The following is a 6,066-nucleotide window of genomic DNA, read 5'->3' on the forward strand; positions in this document are numbered from 1 at the left end:
TGGTACTAATGTAATTTAGACAATCAAATATTACCTATACACACATCAACAGCCACACCAAGTTAGATGTTTTGAGCTAGAAGGGCCTTAAAAGTTATACAAACAACCCCCTTATTTAGTAGCTAAGGACATGGAGTTTGATCACATAATCCTGCTACAGATTCTTACAGGACCCCGGCTTGCCCCATCCAGATAACACCTGATAACATTTAGATCCAGGAGACAATGCTGACAAACTCCCCAACTCCTGCCCTTAGTTGGGTCAACCATGGAAATGGTCCCGATATTTCTGCACTGCTTGGGTGTTTATAGCCAAGCGGACAACCCATGGACTGCGGGTCCCCTCGGGGGACCTGGCGGGGGGGCCCCGCAGGGCCTCTTCTCCCCATGGCCCAGCCCCTCTCCTTTGAGACAGAGCAGAGAGGGAGGTCCCACCTCTGGGAACCAGGCGTTGCGTTCCTGCGCCTGTGTTTTGTGCTTGTGCAAACACCCCTCTGTTAGGAGAGACGGATCAGCTCATCACAAGGTCAGGGGAGGGATCCCCCACGTGTGTCCCACGTCCCTCCTGCGTCACTGGGAAGTGGGTGAGCGACGGGCTGGCCTCCCTCCCCAGGAGACTGCATCGTGGGACAATGGACGCGTCCTGGGCCTCAGAAGTAAAACCAGTTGGTTTCAAATCATCAGACTCCCTCAAATCATGTGAAATTTTCTGACCTTTCATTTCCTCACCTCTCAAAAAAGGGAACACTTGCCACGTAGGTTGTGAGGTTCTAATGAGATCAAATAGGAAAGTCGTAGGCACTCACCAAGCGGTCCCTCCTCCTCTGCACAGCCAGAATACAGGCTGGCGCTCGAGGGGGCGGTGTTGATATTCTTTTCCTTTTTTTGGAAGACAATTTGGAATGTGAGGGCAGGTGAGTTCTTTTGGAGCCTCTTACCTAATTATTTATGACTAGAGACACAGCATTAATAAGGGCAGAAGAGGATTTTAAGTGGAAAGAGCTCAACAGAATGAAGGAAAGGCCAGGCTGGGCTCGGGGGGATCCTGGAGCCGCTTCTGAGAAACTGCCCCACAGACTGGCTGGAGGGGGTGCGTATGTGTCCACTCTCCGGGCTGCCATTAAATAGGCGCAAACTCGGTCACCGTAAGCATGATCCTTCAGAGCGGTGGAAGCGAGTCCTGCAGTCTGGTCCTTCATCAGAGGTCGGGGAACCTGATACACACATGCTAGGCACCTTCCTACCCCACCTTTTTTTTAATCCTCACTCAAGGACATTTTTTCATTGCTTTTAAAGACGGGGTGGGGAGAGGGAGAAACATCGGTTGGTTGCCTCCTGTACATGCCCCAGCTGGGGATCGAACCTGCAAACTAGGTATGTGCCCTGACCGGGAGTTGAACCCTCAACCTCTGTTGTATGGGACGACATTCCAACCAACTGAGCCACATAAGCCAGGGCCCTTTTTTTAATATAACAATTTTCCATATGATTCCCATTCCCAATTTATGGAAATACAAGGTCTCTCCATCCTGAACAAAATGGATTCCAGGTAGCACTGTGAATAATAGATGGCAGGGGACACAAAGGTTGGTCCCCTCGTGAAGCCATTGGGTAGAAGAGAGTCATAGTTGACAAAGGTCATGAAGAATGTGTGTCCTGAAGTCACAGAGGAAGGCTGCAAAGAAATGCCTTGATTCTATTAAGAGAGATGAGGGGCAGGGATAAAAAGAAAGAACTGGTCTTCATGTTCCTTGGGAAGAACTCAGGAGCATTGAAAGACGTTGAAATTAGCCCCGAGCTGTCACAACCTTTGTGAATGTGGGTTTACGAGATATGTTTGTAATCTCATCTTTCCCTGTGCTGGTGACTTTCCTTGCTTAGAGATTTTTTCTTTTCAAGAAGTGTTTCATTAAACACATATTAGGCTCCTATTTAATGCCACACGCTGTGCTAGACCCTGAGGACATCGCAGTTCAATGTCTTCAGGGAGAGCAGGCCCGGTATTGAAAGGCGAGGGGCGCTCTGGGATGGAGGTGCCTGGTGTTAAAGGGAAGTAAGTGAAGCCCTAAATCGGCTGCTGGGCCACGGGGCCCCCCTCCACCTTCACACCTTGACTCCAGAATTGTCATTTTCTCCCATCAGGGAGACCCTTAAAAACTGTTGCTGTCACACTGCAAATCCCTAAGAAAACAAGAGCTAAAGCAGGATTTGAGACCACAGTCTACCTGTTAGTTCTTTCCAAGCTGCAAGGGCGCTTCCCCTCCAGCTCCCCCTGATCACGGGGCCATTTCTTATTTTAAAATTGAGACCTAACTTTCATACACATCACAGCGTGCAGACGGGCAAAACGTCACCGTGGCCACACGCCTGCCACCCCTCTCAGATCCGGACATAACCGACCTCACATGCGTTCCTTCTTTCCTGTCACTTTGCGGGCACAAGGAAAAGGAAAGAGAACCCCCCCCCCCCCCCCCACCCCCCCCCCCGTTGACACAGAACAGTGGTGTACTTTTTGGTGAGTCATCATGAGCTGTGCTTGGGCCTTAATTTTCTCATGTTTAAAACGCACACACAGATGTGCGTTCCATGATTTTTAGAGCCCTGGCAGCCCTGGCTTCTGTTCTAAGAGAACGGAAGAGAGCCGGGAGGAACGAAGCTTCCGCAGGCGTCCTCGGTCTGTGCGCCGCGGCCCCGGGGGGACGTTAGGGTTCTGTTGGAGAAGGTAAGTTCCTCTTCGGGTCGGATGACAGTGGAACCATCAGTTCTGATCCCCAAAGAAAAAGTTTTCCTTTCAGGTTGATGGTTTCTGGCTGCTGCTTAGTAACCCAGCCAGAGCTGCCCTCTGCTCCCTGTGGGGACTCAGCTGTTGGGCCTGTTCTGCGTCGCTCGTTCACACTTTGTCGAGAGCGCTCTGGCCGTGAGTCTGTAAACCACTCGCATTTCAAACATGGACGGTCAGGAAGATGTGCATTGAAGCAGAAAAATTTTGTTGAGATTTTCTATTATTTATTTTTTAAATTAAAAACGGAAATGTATTTTAAAGTTCACTGTGTGTTTAGTTTATTATTACCCATACAACAATGCAATGAAATCATTCCTGAACTTTTTTTTTTATCGACACCCCCTTCTGACACATCACGCCCAGAGCAGCGTCCCTTCTGTCCCCTTTTCATTGTGGGTTCCACCATTTAAACTTGTCCTGTGGGGTCAGAGTGTCCTCTTTGCCTCGAAGCAGTAAAACCTTCAAATCATCTGGTTCTTCCTCGGCCCCTACCTCCCCATCCATCCCTTTGGCCTCTTTGCTGACCGGTTTTCTGATAACAATTTATTCGATGCAATAGGTTCTGTTTCTTTACCCATTCACCACAGACAGTTGGGCAGAGGTGAAGGGAAGTAAAGAGGCTAAAGGGAGTATCTAATAACTTACCCGGGAAGGGTGGGAACCGATTCTCCAACTCGGCTGAACAGTGGTAACCCCTGGGGAAGGTGCTACTCCCCAGGCCAACGGCCGCGGGATTTCTGAGGGTGGGGATGAGACCCGGGCATCTCCCCGTGTTAGCCCAGTGTTAGGGCAAAGTTAAGAACCGCTACGTAGGAGGAAATAACAGCTTTAGAAAATGGGTATCCAAGGTGTGTTTCTTAAACTCCCCGCTGGTGGCGGGTCCGACTGGAGGGAGCACACAGCCACGCCTGCAACGGGGACAGCGCGGCTGTTGGAAGTGTTCACTTTATGCATCAGCAGAGATTTTTAAGTGTTTCAACGCTTTCAAACATTTGCAATCTGTGGCCTCTTAGAGCAAACAATGCTACGCTCTGTGTGCGTAAGAATCACCAGGCACTTGTTAAAAATGCCGACTTTGAGTCTGTGACCGCGGGGCGCCCTTTGGGATCTAGGCCCGCACTGGGAGCGCTAGTGGCCCGTCAGCAGCTTTAAGTCCTCCTCCCCCACGCACGGGTTCTCGGCTTCTTCCCGGTCGTCTCCGGAGTGCTGCAGCTTCTGAAACTCCTGCCAAAATGGTCTATGTTTAACCACTTCTTTTTGTTTCTGCATCCTTTAAGGCCATATATTTTTGAGAACTCATCTAATTAAATCTACCACTTGTTACATTTCTCCTCCTTTTATTTTGAAAGGCTGTAGCCTTTTTTAAAAGCTGCAATAATGAATTAGAGAGCTCTTCAGATTCAGGAAATCTGAAGAGATTGCCAGTTTTAATAAGTTAGAGAGCTTCCAGTTTCAATAAGGGGGCTGTGCTTCCTCTGCTTCCCCTCAGCCATGTGGGCATTGGAGATCTAGGACCCCATATGTGCACGTCAGCTGCAAACCGCTGGGCGCCACCCAGGCCTCTGACGTCAGCATCGGGCTCCCGGAGGAGTGTCTCTGTGGCGCATTCAGGGAGGCCCTCGCTGGCTGCAAAGAAAATGCCCCAAAGACTAGCTTTGGCAAAGGAAACCCGTGACCCCAAACAGTGTATGAAATAAGTTGTTGCCTTCTTGTTATAATAGGTAAACTGATAAAAAGATTGTAAATGATATTGTGTAAAAAAAAAAAAAAGTTACTGAGTGAGAAGTGGGAGCATCCCATCCTGCCTGATACGTGTTGATTAATAAAATGCTATTTTGCCTTTTGTTCTGTAAAGTAGATTATAGACCCCGTGACTGCCGAATTTTATTAAAGGGGAGTGAAGTTCTTTGACTCAGTTTTAGAGATTCTGGAAATGGTGACACTTGGGAAAACTAGCATTGTACACTAATAAATAAATATTTGTATTAAAAAGAGAGCGCTTCCCCCTCCCCCCGGACACACACAGCATGGACCTGCCTTGCCCTGTCAGGGTGTGCGGCCAGAGAGGGGAAGAGGAAGATTGTCCCTTTGGTTGAAGGAGGAAAAAGGGCCTAGGTCTTTGCCACATGAACACGGGCGCAATTTGTGGCCATGACACCAAGCAAGCCCTCTGCAATTGGAGTTGTCCCAATGGTCTCAGAGTCGCTTGGAAGTTAGAGGGGTACACGAGAACGTTAGCGTCGCAGAGCCCAGGGCCTCCTAGAGAAACAGTCACCAGTGCCACTAAGCTGACACAGGAGCCTCAGAGTCCCGTCTCAGCTCCGATTAGCAAGCCAGCAGCTTCCGGGTCCAAGTGCACTGGCTGCTGTCCAGGCCGCAGTGCGGGTTGCTGACCTCAGAACCTGACGCCGCGCTGCGGGTCTCAGAAGCAAAGGGTCAGAGCCCCGGTTTCTGCATGTCAAAGAGAAGACGGTGATACTGACTTTCCTCGGTTGTTGTGCGGGATAGTGAAAATAGGTGTGTGTCTAGCACAAAGCCTGATGCTCTCCTTTGTGGAGAATGAAGGGTGGCAATGCTATTTGACCAAGGGACATGGAAACATCTCAAGTGTCCTTCTCAAGAGACAGCGGAAAAACCGGGCAGGTGGACACTGTTATTTTTAGGTCTCGGCCCCCTGACTCAGCGTGCACCACTCGCTCTGGTGGACTTGCAGAGAACACGTGGGCCAGAAGAAGCAGTGGGCTAGGAGCCGCGGGAGGCCTCTCCCCCGCGCCTCTCTCAGCATCCAGCTGCCTTTCAAGAGGGTTAGGGGCGGTCTGGGGAGGAAGCCTTGGCCATGCCCCATCCGTCTTCTGAAGGGTATGGTCACAAATGAAGCTTCAAGTCCATAGCTCCCTGAAGCGGGATCACCTTTTTTTTTTGGCCTTGGCCAATAGGCGACTATTGTCCTTGTGGTACAGGGGGGTGGCGGAGGGCAGCCCTGAGGTTCCTGGTCAACAACAGTGTTGACCCTGTGTCCTCTCCCCTCTCAGCTGCCCCCGTGGGCACGGTGGGAGGACTCCCCCGTGGGCTGACAGTGAACCTCCTCAGCCAGACAGAGGTCTGAGTTAGAGAGAGACTTAGTCAACACATAGGCCACTTTATTCCCACTACTTCATTATGAGGTATGTGCAACTTGGCATAAGAATTTCTGAAATTCACACAATTTACAGCTATTAAATGGGTCACAAATTTCGAAGTCAGAATTATACATCAGTATTGTCAATTCTTCTGGACCCATGGAT

This window comes from Pteronotus mesoamericanus, unplaced genomic scaffold (assembly GCF_021234165.1).
Source record: "Pteronotus mesoamericanus isolate MK-2021 breed Mesoamerican mustached bat unplaced genomic scaffold, CSHL_Meso_final contig_502, whole genome shotgun sequence".
Classification (NCBI taxonomy): Eukaryota; Metazoa; Chordata; class Mammalia; order Chiroptera; family Mormoopidae; genus Pteronotus; species Pteronotus mesoamericanus.